Source organism: Mirounga leonina, unplaced genomic scaffold (genome assembly GCF_011800145.1).
Source record: "Mirounga leonina isolate KUSES-001 unplaced genomic scaffold, KU_Mleo_1.0 Mir_176, whole genome shotgun sequence".
In the NCBI taxonomy this organism is placed as follows: domain Eukaryota; kingdom Metazoa; phylum Chordata; class Mammalia; order Carnivora; family Phocidae; genus Mirounga; species Mirounga leonina.
Window position 1 is genome coordinate 23,028,340 of NW_023270454.1, and position 13,649 is coordinate 23,041,988.

The following is a 13,649-nucleotide window of genomic DNA, read 5'->3' on the forward strand; positions in this document are numbered from 1 at the left end:
TTTTTTGGTGGGAGATTTAAATGCATTATCTCATTTTATTCTCTGAGATTAACAGGGATAAAATAACTTTTCTCTTGTCATAGAGCTAGCAAAAGGCAGAGTTGGAATTCAAACCCCTTTTATAATCCTTAGTTAAGTTTCTTGTGAGTGAATGACTGCCCCTTGGAGCCATTCCTTGGTTATACCTATCAAATTCCATAATGAGATCAATAATATGAAAGGCAATCAATAAAATATTTGAAAAGATGAAAATTCTTCTCACCCTGGATATTTACCATGTACATTCTTTTTTGTGTGTGATTATTGTTACTAAACTGGTGCTCTTGGAACACTTCAGTGTTATGTTATTTTCAAATTTGAAAGATATGATTTTTACTTTTATACTTACATAATTAATGACTATATAAAATAAAGCAGGTATAACATTTAACTCTATAACATTCTTAAATTTTTACTTAATACGTGACCTTTTTAAAACATTTTCCTTAAGTTTCTCCAATCAAGTTCCTACAAATACATTACTCACAAATTAAAAAAAAAAAAAAGAAGAAAGAAAGAAAGAAAGCTCACGTACTATCTTTTCTCTACATATTAAAATAATGATAAGTGATGTTATTGATGTTTACTCCAAGAAATGTATCTCAAACTTTTTTCATGTACATGTATCAAAATAAAATACTTGTTAAAATGCCATTTTTATACCCCACCACATTTCTGCTAAATATACAAATACACATATACAGATAAAGGAAGGGAAGGCCAAGAATCTGCATTTTGTCAGGTTCCTCAGCTGATTCTGATATGCATGAAATTTGATGTGTTGCCACCATTTCTTTTTAATTTTTTTCAGTGTATAATTTTCTATTTTCAATATTTTACAGAAAACATTATAAGTGATTTATATTTCTAAGCACAGTATTTGCATTTTAAAATATGAAGTAATGAACAACAAAATAAACAATAAGAGTTTTAGATTAAACCCAAAGAATAAAATAAATATCCATGAATCTATACTGATATTAATAAATGTTTGAATAAATAAGTGAGAGAAAAGAGCCATATGTATTTAGCAGAAAAATTCCAAATTAAAAAGCAGAAATAATGAAAGAAATAGAAAATCACCATTAGAACACCCCAGTAATAATTGCGGCAGGCAAGATTCACTGATAAATATTAAAATCAGTGAGGAAAGGTTTAAGGAGGAACAATATATTTGCATAGCCTCAAGGTATCTCCCCCCAAATATTTATTAATCATGTGGTGGTTCTAACATATTTCCATTCTTTGATTCTGCTCCCTGCAAGAGGTGAAGCTTCATTTCCCACTTCTGAAGTACAGGCTGGATGAAAGGAAAATTACTTTATGCAGAAACCTTACCAAGTGATCAAGTTTAATTAACATCAGTAGTCACAGGTATTGGTAGCATGTACCTCCTGGTGTGATGCCACGAGAAAGGTACTTCTCCTCTGTAGTCTTCTTGCTCCAAATACCTAACCCTAGTCTAATGATAAGAAAAGACAAGACAAACCCAAACTGACAGGCATTCCACAAAATACCTAAGTAGTACTCTCCTAAAGTATCAAGATCATGAAAACAAAGAAATACTGAGAAACATTCACAGATCAGAGGAGACTAAGGGACCTTGTTGAATGAACGCAATCTGACATTCCTGATCAGATCCTGGGGCAGAAAAAGATATTAGTGAAAAAACTAATGAAGTCTGAATAATGTCTATAGTTTAATTACTATTATTGTGCCAGTGTTTATTCATTTTGATAAATATACTTAGGTAAAAATTTTTTTTTAAAGATTTTATTTATTTATTTGAGAGCGAGAGAATGAGAGAGAGCGAGTGCATGAGAGGGGGGAGGGTCAGAGGGAGAAGCAGACTCCCCGCTGAGCAGGGAGCCCGATGCGGGACTCGATCCCGGGACTCCAGGATCATGACCCGAGGCGAAGGCAGTCGCTCAACCAGCTGAGCCACCCAGGCGCCCCGACTTAGGTAAAATTTTAACATTAGGTTGAGCTGGGTGAAGATTATATAGGAAGACTATCATCTGTTAACTCTTTGTATTATCTTTATAACCTGAAGTATCAGGTTTTACAAAACCAAAATATATTGTTTTAATATACAATAAGTTTAACATTTAGTTCTCTGGACGTATTGGCAACACTCATGATTTTATAAACACTATTTATTTACACTTCTCATTTTATGTATTTATTATGTCTTATAACTGTCAATGCTTAAAAAAGCAAATTTAATAGTTTTCATTATTATTTTATTATTCAGTATTTATGTGAAAAATATGTGTGTATAATTTTATACATTATATAGAATCATATATATGGGGGGAAGATTTCTACTCAATTGCTGTAATTAGTTTGAAGTGTCATTTTAAGAATAATTTTAGTATCTAAATCTTCAAATCTAATCCGAATTTTAACATACTTAAGAAATTTAATTTCCATTAAAAATGTATAAATATTGCAATTTAAAAAGTAGAGGAGTGATAGTGAATGTGTGAGTTTCCTATTGCTGCTATTAACGAGTGACCATAGATTTAGTGTCTTAAAACAACACTACTTCATTATTTTAGACTTGTGGAGGTCAGGAGTCCTAAAATCAAGGTGTCGACAGGACTGAACTCCTTCCAGAGGTTCTAGAAGAAAACCCATTTTTTTGCCTTTTCCAGCTCCTGAGCATCACCTGCATTCCTTGGCTCCTAGCACCTTCCTCCATCTTCAAAGCCAACAGCATAGCATTTGCAATTCAATCTCTCTCCCTCTGTCTCTCCCTTTCCCTCTCTCTCTCTTTCACCTTGCTTCCATGATCACATCTCCTTCACTGATCCTCCTTCCCCCTATAAGGACTCTTTTGATTATATTGGCCCACCAAGATAATCCAGAATAAACTCACCACCACAGAATCCTTAAATTGATCAGGTATGCAAAGTCCTTTTTGGCTTGTATGGTAACATATTTACAGGGGTTGGGGATTTGGATATGGACATCTTTAGGGGGCCATTATTCTATCACAATGGCTTTCCTTTCTCTCACATTGATTAAATTGGGGGTAAACCTGTTAATTTTAATCATTTGAAAGATATTGTGGGAATATATTAGCTATTATTTGCTCTAAACAACCAAATGTAAAAAAGCAGAATCTTACTTTTATTCTTTAATTAATAGCCACTAACAACAATGGAATATTGTTCTTTCATGTATTCTCATGTTGTGTTTCATAAGTAATTTTTTTTAAGAATGAAGGGAAAAAAGTCATTGTCTTAATTTTATTTGATTGTGACTAAATGAGAATAATAGAAGCATAATTTTTTAGGGGCGCCTGGGTGGCTCAGTCAGTCAAGTGTTTGCCTTCAGCTCAGGTCATGATCCCAGGACTCTGGGATCGAGCCTTGCATTGGGCTCCCTGCTCTGCAGGAAGCCTGCTTCTCCCTCTCCCACTCCCCCTGCTTATGTTCCCTCGCTCGCTGTCTCTCTCTGTCAAATAAATAAAATCTTTAAAAAAAAAGCATAATTTTTTAAATTTTTCTTTTAATTTTTAATTTTTTTTTGAGAGAAAGAGCACACAAGGGGAGAGAGGCAGAGGGAGAGGGAGAGAGAGAATTTTAAGCAGGCTCCACACTTAGCTCAGAGCCCTACATGGGGCTCCAACTCACGAACTTGAGATCAGGACCTGAGCAGAAATCAAGAGTCAGACGCTTAATGGACTGAGCCACCGCGGTGCCCCTAGAAGCATAATTTTAGAGCAATATTGGATGATAGCTCCATTCAGAGAGGCACCCTAACTATGGTTGAGGATCAGGGTGTGAAATACCAGCTCTTTTAGATAAAATGCCTGCGACACATTTTAAATCAGAACAAGCTAGAGAAATGGACAAGTAAATTGTGGACATCTGTATGAGAAATTGTGGAAAAATTCAGGGTGTAAATTAATACAGTTGGGAGAACAAATGCCATTTATGTCATTTTTTTATGTGATAATGGAGAGCTGCAATTTGGAATACTTAATTTGTAATCACATTAAGTTCTGAAATCAGTGATTCTGATTCCTAGCAACACTAGACCTACAAACTCAGTGCAATTCAAATGTAACTATTTTAGAGTTTCTTCAGACTAATTATTTATCTAGGAATTCTCTTGTCACAATGTGGCTGTGAACACATTTTTCCATTCTTCAGTCAGTATCTTGGCTGGTACAAAAAGATGTTGATTGAGAGTCCAGGCAGTGTTTTACAAGAGTGAGGTTGAGAGGCCTACAAATCAGATAGAAATCTTTCTTTGCATGTGGGATTTGAATTTCACAGTTAGTACTTGTTAGACCTATGAATCAAGAATATCTCAAATGGAATATATACTTGTGGGGATCACAGGCTTTCCATCAAAGTTGCTTGAAAATTAATCATTAGGGGAACATATCTATTAATTGCTTATTATATTTTTTATTTGCTAAGCATGTGCAACTGTTGAGTAATGATTGACTTCAGCAGTCCCTGTGAAACAGCAATGCCTCCTAGTTATTTTTCCAGAAATGGAGAGCCACCTAGTAAGCAAATTATTGAAGATCATATGTCAATGGCACAGTAGAAACTGACCTGTCAGCTGAGTTTTCAATATATGACCTGGCAGATTTGTTCCGGTGTTCAATGACAAATTTCTCCTGGGCCTCCAAAAACGCTCAATGAATTTAGGATTCCCCCAGGCATAATATTCATCCATCCATCAGATTATTTCACTGCCTCCTAAGAGTATCAAACAACACTCTAAATGAAAGAGTCACAACAATTGAAGGAATTCAGCCTTCTTATGGATATAGATAAGCTCATATTATATTTACCAAAATGAAATTTTTACTATGCTCTTTTGTCACTTAAGATGGGACAGAGCAGGGATGCCTGGATGGCTCAGTTGGTTAAGCGTCTGCCTTAGGCTCAGGTTATGGTCTCAAGGTCCGGGGATCAAGCCCTGAGTCGGGCTCCCTGCTCAGTGGAGAGCCTGCTTCTCCCTCTCCCTCTGCCTACCTCTCTGCCTGCTTGTGCTCTCTTTCTATCTCTCTGTCAAATATATAAATAAAATCTTTAAAAAAAAAAAGATAGGACAGAGCATTCAGGATATCTGAAATTTTGGCCATAAATATTCATTTTACAAAAATGAAGAAAAACATTAGTGAATATGAAATAGAGTAGATAGATGTCCTCTTTTCTGCACAACCAAGACCAGTCATTGGTCATTGAAAAAGTTGATTAAAAAACCAAAATTAGGGCACCTGGGTGGCTCAGTTGGTTAAGCGACTGCCTTCGGCTCAGGTCATGATGCTGGAGTCCCGGGATCGAGTCCCACATCGGGCTCCCTGTTCGGCGGGGAGTCTGCTTCTCCCTCTGACCCTCTTCCCTCTTGTGCTCTCTGTCTCTCATTCTCTCTCTCTCAAATAAATAAATAAAATCCTTAAAAAAAAATAAAAAATAAAAAACCAAAATTATATAAATGCATGTTTATTTACTAAGTTTTACATGACACATTTCCTTTGAATAGAGAACCACCTAATTGGACTTATTTGCTATCTTGCTGAGACCACTTACGATTTGTAATTTTAGTTTACTTAAATTGAATCAAGTGTTAAAAGACTTCGATTTAAAAAAAACACCATTAAATCCAAATTTTTCTAAAATTTAATATTATTTAATCCATTCTTTATATTTTCTTCATATGCACCTTATTCAACAATATTTTTATAAGTATCAACTAACCTTTTTGTATAGTTCCAAAATTACAGCATAATTTTCATGTAAGCAACTCTTTTTTTAATAACAGTAAATTAATTTGTGTAATATTTAATTAAATGTTGTGATTGATGCTACCTTGAAATAACTACCTTTCTGCAAAATCACTTTTCTTCTGTATATGCAAGGCTGTATTTTCAAATCTCCCTTGTAGGTAAAGATAATCATGTAAACAAGAATGTGAGAAAACATGTGCTCTGGCCCATTAAATCTCCCAGGAAACTGGCCCCATGTCCTATTTCACTTCTTGCAGACCCTACGATAATTACTAGAGCAATTTTCAAAGTCACATATTGGAAACAGACCTAATGGGGAAGTACTATTAAGTACTGTTAGTATCAGTTGGGACTATCCACACTAGAGAGTGAGAAACAAACCTCTGCCAGTTTGAACCATTTTATTTTCATCAATCATAATACAGAAATTAGTGTCTTGAGTTGAGATGCTTCAATCACAAAAATTTAAGACATGTATCATTAGTGTGGTGGTCATGCAGTAGGCTGCAAGCAACAAGCAAGCAGACACTGCAAACTGGAAAGCTATAAGCTTTGTTTTATCAGAGTCAAGTATTTGGTGAAACTATGATGTACTATCTAGAAAGACATACCAAGTGTCCACCAAACCCCTAGGTCAAGGAGAAATAGTTGGAAGGAGGTAGAGTATTAATGTGCGTTGGCTACTGCTCCATGCTGTGAACAAGCTATTGCAAGAAACAGACCAGCTTGGCGGGGTTTGCAGGCAAACAGAAAGATTAGAGAAAATTATAAATACGGAGCCAAGAAGTTTCAGAAAAGCCAAGAGCTCCTGTATCTCAAATAATAGAAGTTGTTGTACAAAACTCTTTTAAATGCCCTCTTCACACTGTGGTATTTTCCTACAAGTAAGGGTCCCAACTTTTCGAAACAAAGAAAATAAACATTTAAAAAAGTCTACATTCCCCACCTCCTTTGCATCTCAGGTGAAGACTGATGATTCAGGGTCAGGGCTTGCATTAAGTAAAGCAAAGCCCCCAAGGTACAAGATTTAAGGACACACTCTCAGGTGCTTCCCTGCCTCTGCATGACTCTGAGAGCAAGTGCCCCCTTCCATTTTACACCCTAGCTGCCTCCCTTGTCTCATCCTGGGCCACCCTTGGTTCTATCCTTTAGATGTGAGACTTTTGCTTCAGAAGTGACTGTGAGGGGCACCTGGGTGGCTCAGATGGTTAAGCGTCTGCCTTCGGCTCAGGTCATGATCCCAGCTTCCTGGGCTTGAGCCCCCACATCAGGCTACTGGCTCAGGAGGGAGCCTGCTTCTCCCTCTCCCTCTGCCTCTCCCCCTGCTCATGCACTCTCTCTCTGTATCTCTGTGTCTCAAGTGAATAAATAAAATCTAAAAAAAAAAAAAAAAAAAAAAGAAGTGACTGTGAGCTAACTGGGAGATATAGCGGATGGAGGTGGTAGTAGAGACAGCGTATTTTCTGGGTACCGCAGTGAGACACGTTGCTCATCACAGCCTAGGAAATATGGTCTTGGTTCAGGCAAGTCTGCAGTTCACTTGTGGTTCTAGAAGCTATCTTATAAATGTGGCCTACAGCCATGAATTTTATCTGTCCCAAGGATCCTGTGACCTACACAGTATCTTATGTTAAATCTCTCCCTGTTTAAGCTAGGTGGAATTGGTTCTGCTGTCTAAAATGTAGAACTCTGATGGTCAGAAAGTTTGCCATTGCCTACTTTTGTGATCTTGAAGGTTTCTTTACTCTAAGCTTCAATTTTATCACCTGTGAAAGGGTAATAATAATTTGTACATCAGGGATGTAGGGAAGAAAAAATATCTTTTTCCTCTATCCTTTTAAGTTCTCCACTGGTCCCCCCATAACAAATGACAAATTAACAAGAAAAAAGCATGAAAATTTATTTAATACCAGTTTTATGTGGCATTAGAGGAAATGCAGACTTGAGGAAGTGGTTAAACTGAATTTTATGTGAGGTTTGATGAAGAGTGGAAGGTTGTGATAGGATGAAAAAGAGGGTATGAGCTAAGTGTAGTAGCTGGGGCATCAACAATTTGTTCAGATTCTTGTATGTGGCTTGGAGATAAAGAACTTCTTTTCTCCCCCCAGGTATAGGGAAGGCACCTCTCACCGGAAGGGTTTTATAGCCCTCATGGAAAAAAATCAGAGTGTCCTTTCTGCACAGGCTGATTCTTAAATTCCTTCAGCTTAAAATATTTAATATGCCAAAGTGTTCTATTTTGGGATAGCATATCCTAAACTCCATCCTAGGCTAATTTTGAAAATGAAACATTATCTATAAAACAACACGGCTAGGGTGATAGACATTGGGGAGGGTATGTGCTATGGTGAGGGCTGTGAATTGTGTAAGACTGATGAATCACAGACCTGTACCTCTGAAACAAATAATACATTATATGTTAAAAAAAAAGAAGAAGAAGAAGAAGATAGCAGGAGGGGAAGAATGAAGGGGGGGAATCTGAGGGGGAGATGAACCATGAGAGACGATGGACTCTGAGAAACAAACTGAGGGTTCTAGAGGGGAGGGGGTGGGGGGATAGGTTAGCCTGGGGATGGGTATTAAAGAGGGCATGTTCTGCATGGAGCACTGGGTGTTATGCACAAACAATGAATCATGGAACACTACATCACAAACTAATGATGTAATGTATGGTGATTAACATAATAATAACAAAAAAACCAACTAATTCACAAACACTGAAAAAAAAAAAAAACACGGCACAAGGCACCTAGCAGATTGATAGACATTAGTTGTGTTTTGTTAACTTCATTTATTGCTTTGGAAATTTAAGTCATCCATGCTTCTGATCTTTCTTTATCTCTAAATTGGGGTGACCAATGTAATTTCTCTTGTTCTTTTGTCCCTGGTTTTGCCTTATGCTATTATTTTAATAATCTAGATCTTTATTCTATCATTTTTCTCCTCGCCCACGTTTCTCAATGAGACTCAAATGCTGCACGTCCTTTGCAGGCCTGTTGGAGACTGGAATCCTAAATCCCGGTCCTCATACTTCCTACTCTTTCGCCCTGATGCCATTAAGTTCTTGCCTGCCTTCACAGCGTTCCCTTGCATTCGTACTCTCCGTCTCTCTGAATACGCACCTGCTTGCCCATGACTGCTTATAGGACCTTCCCGATACTGACTCTGTCTTGGTCACCATATGCTGCCTATTGCTATGTTGCTGGACATTGTCAACCTGCCTTAGGACTTTTTCCATTGCTTATTGGTCAGTATACCCTGAACACCTACCTCATCCCAGAGGGTTTATCTTAGCTTTGAATAGTGTGCTTGTGTTTTTTTCCTACCCAATTTCCATTTTTTCAAGGATTGTCATAATATTAAAGCTATTCTGTCTTAATTTAGAAGAAAATGTTTTTCTCCCTTAACTGGGTCAAAAGTAATAGTTTCCTTCTGGAAACAATGGAAGGGCTCTTTCCCTAAATTTTTAATATATACATCTAGATATTTGAACACACACACCAAGAAATGATAGTGTGATATGAGGGTACCTATTACATTTAGTGGTTTAATCTTAAGGTGAACATCATATAAGCAGCTCAGAGGAAAAGATGCATCAGATGTTAATCTGAACAAAGCACTGATTTTATCTCATTTTGCCTGTGTAAGAACTGAAGAAAACATTCTGAAATGCCACAGACAGTTTCCTTAGATTAATGATAATATGAATATCTTCCCTCTGTAAAGGCAGTCTCTGGCTTGGGTTCCACCATAAGTAGGTATGAATCGTGTAAGACTACTCTAAATTTGGACTCATTTTGTCTTTGGCCCTGTTACAGGAAACGTTTTCTTTTTTCTGTTATCTCTTTTTCTTTGCATTTTTCTCTCCTTTACTCCTACTGCAGAAAACCTTGAACCTTTGTAAGATAATCTGTGATAATTAATTACACTCAACACAACGCCTGCTTAATATTTCCCTTCCCTACTGATTTAGCAGACATGGATCACTTGCCAACTTTCTTTTTTTTTTTTTTTTTTTAAGATTTTATTTATTTATTTGAGAGAGAGAGAATGAGAGACAGAGAGCACGAGAGGGAGGAGGGTCAGAGGGAGAAGCACACTCCCTGCCGAGCAGGGAGCCCGATGCGGGACTCGATCCTGGGACTCCAGGATCATGACCTGAGCCGGAGGCAGTCGCTTAACCAACTGAGCCACCCAGGCGCCCCCACTTGCCAACTTTCAATCCCACTTTTGACCTGAGCTCCTTGGTCACTGGTTTTCTTATCTCACCTGCCCTCCCCATGATATTAGTCATAACACCTTTGGTTCCAAGCGACAGAACTCCAAGTGATTCAAGATGAATCATGCTGAAAGTTCCCTCTCCCACCCCCCATCCCCTAAGTGGATCTCACATGCAGAAAAGCTCAAAGCTATATCTGGTTCCCAGCCTGACAGGATCCAGGTCAAGACTTTTTTCTCTTAACTTTTCCTTATGTCTTATACCAGTCAAAATTCATATCCAACCAGCATATGGATCCCAGTAGTAAAAGGGTATCTTCCCCTAGGGTTCTGGCAGAAAATTACCAAGGAGGAGCCTGACATACCTTGCTTCAATCACATGCTGTTTTCCCAAGCAAGCACTGTGGCCAAGGAGGCGTGAGGGGCAGCACTCTTACTGGCCAGGCCTGGGTCCCATGGACACTGCTGTGGGACTATGCAGAGAGCCCTACCAAAATCATAGAATGATTTCCTCACAGGAAGAATACTTCTGTTATCAGAGGGAAGGAGGTGTGCTCAGAAATCAGAAACAACGATCCACTCATTGACTGCCCAATATCTATGCACATTTTTTCAAACATGATCTTCTTAAATGTCCCATTCACATAAACCAAGTATTCTTATAAAATCAAAGCCATAATGTCTCTCTTTCTAATGGAAATTCTTTTCTCCTACTGACTTCACCTTCAAGTTCAGGACTGCTAAATCATGAGCCTTCCTAAATGATATAGCTCCAGAGTGTCTCCTCATGTACAGAAAACCTGTGTCTAATATTGAAAATATGGGTAACAAGACATCCAGAATATAGTGATGGAAGTTTTAAAAGGAATAACATAAATTTTTAACTTCTACTTTAGAAAAAAGAAAAGGGGGAAATGAAATATAATATGTCTCAGTGGGCAGAGATAACAAGGATTCCTGCCCTGGCAAAGAATGATTTCCTTGGTGAGTTAGTTTGACAGCCTTGCCTGCTGGACTCAAAGAACATCTTTCTTGTTTAATGTCATGACCACATTAGAGAAGTCTCCCCTTCTTGGGGCTGTGCATTTCACTTTCTAAAGATGTGGGTTTTGGAATTCTGTGGGCTTGCCTTAAGTTTTATTTATTTTTTTAAAGATTTCATTTATTCATTAGAGAGAGAGAGAGTAAGAATGAGCAGGGAGAGAGGCAGAGGGAGAGGGGAAGCAGACTCCCCACTGACGTGGCGCTCCATATCAGGACCCCAAGATCATTACCTGAGCTGAAGGCAGATGCTTGACCGACTGAACCACCCAGATACCCCTGCTTTAAGTTTTAAACAACCCTAGGTTCTTCTTTGCCAGGCTTTGGGCAAAAATAATGTCAGTAAGTTTTAGGCAAAAAACAGTATCACCAAGACCATGCTTGCATCATGGAGATATGATTACTATCCCACTGAGTGAACAAAATTGAAAATACTATTTTTGCCTAAACTCACTGATATATTTTTTCAATAATGAAACACATCTTAAGAACAAAAATAAATTCTGTGAAACACTCACTCTCTTCATTGTGTGAGAAAGATTATGGCCAAATTCCCAAGTCAACTCTTCAATGACGGGATCTCATTACAGAAAGAATCTTTCAGAGAGTGAGGTGAGTGCCTCCTAGTAGGTGAATTATACTGAAGGCTGTTTGCATGGTACTTCTCAGGCACAAACAGCCTTCCGCCTATGCATGTTCACATTCATCCCTTCATTCACTCATTCCCTGCCTCATTTTTACAAAGGATTTAATATAGTTTAAAGGAATGCATACAGTTTAACAAATATATAAGTAACTAAAAACCAGGTGAGAATTTTTTCTGTTTATTCTGTCTGACTAGAGATTTAAAGACTGAAAAGAGGAAGGCTTTGGGGAACGAAAAGAGTAAAAGAGATACGTTGTACCTCTCCATTTTAAAACTGACCAAATTGTTTAAAGAGAAAATAAGGAAAAATAATAACTACATCAAACTACATCAGACTGAAATTTAGAATAGTCGACTACATACCACAGACTGAGAAGTTGCTACCAGATACAGTAAAATTTGTACCAACCCAAACAACTTAAAATAACATATTATTAAGTAACCTTTACTGAATGCCTACTGGTGCCTTGCAATGTGTTAAATGCTTTACATGTATTACTTCTTTCAAGGCTAATAAGGAGCCTGAGGTGGATATTGAGGTTGATTATTAACCATAGAGTGTAATGACCAGCATCTGTTCTGATGGATTAAGCATCCACTCTTATTGGTGCATTCCTGTACTTTGCCAGTTATTCTAAGTATGTTAAAAATCTTCCCTTTATGATACGAAATGAAGTCTAAAAAAGGATAAATAGTTTTCCCAGGGAATCAATGGCAGATTTAGAAATTTACCAACTCAGTATCTCTGACTCCATAATCTCATCAGCTAACTTTTTCACTATTCTGCTCACACCAGCAGTTTGTAGTCAGTTTGACTTCCAGAGAGTCATATTTCAGTGGAGGACAATCTTCAGAACCTTAATAATATCTCTTCCTCTTGAGGACTGAGTACTGAAAACTTGATAGGTCGTGAGAGAGGAAAGAACAAGACACCAAGACACTGTTCAGCATCAAAAACTTTTTGAGTGCCTGATACGTGTTAATCATGATTCTAGGTGCCTGGACAAAATTCATGCCTCATGTATCTTATATTGTAGCTGTTTTCTTTCTGCGTCCCATCCTAAGAAGGCAAAAGCAAACGTTGTAGAGCACTCATCCTGTATTCTGTGTGTATGAACAAAGATTATGAGCATAGGACGGATTCTGAAATAATCCCTTCAGGACTCAGACCCCATTATTAGGAGTATATTTTGGTTGTAAGTACATCTAAATATTTGAAATGTAGAGAAGTTTGCTTGCAAAATGGTACTTAGAATCTAACAATGTGTCTCCTTATTTGTGAATAAGAGTGAATGACTGCTGGCAAAGAGAATCAGAGAGAAGTGGACTGATCTACTTGCATGCTGTAATCCCCAGAGAAGTGACCTCTGATTTGACCTTTTCTTTAGTCTGACCTTTTCTCTAATCTGAACTTTTCCTATTCAGAGCAAAATGGCCATGAGGTTGATTGTGAAGTAGTGAAACCGTTGTTTCGGGGCGCAGAGAAAGAAAGCAGCTTTCCAGTTCTTTTAATGAAGCCAACAGAACACTTCAGAAAAATAATACCTTTGAAAAGACTGTCATTGGTAGAGTGGATCCAGTGTAGTTCAAATGTTATGAAGTAAATGTTATAGTCTATAACTTCTGCCGGGTTTGTAGCTTAATTGCTCTAAAAGGTTTTTTTTTTTTTTTAAATCATGTTCCATTCTTACATTTACATGCTACTGAGAATATTCCTACATTTATTTGCTTTGGCTTGAGATATTGAACTAACAGAATTAACAACATCGCATTGTAACGAGAAGTCAGGTTTCTGAGATCAACCTGTTGCAAAGAAACTATAGGTGTTTTAGCAGCCTGGCTTTTTAGACTTGTCACTGAGTTAGATTCTCAAAAAATGCCTACTGGTTGTTGATGTGATTGCCTTATTCTTACTTCTGGGCAGGATTTAATTTTCAACTTAATTTA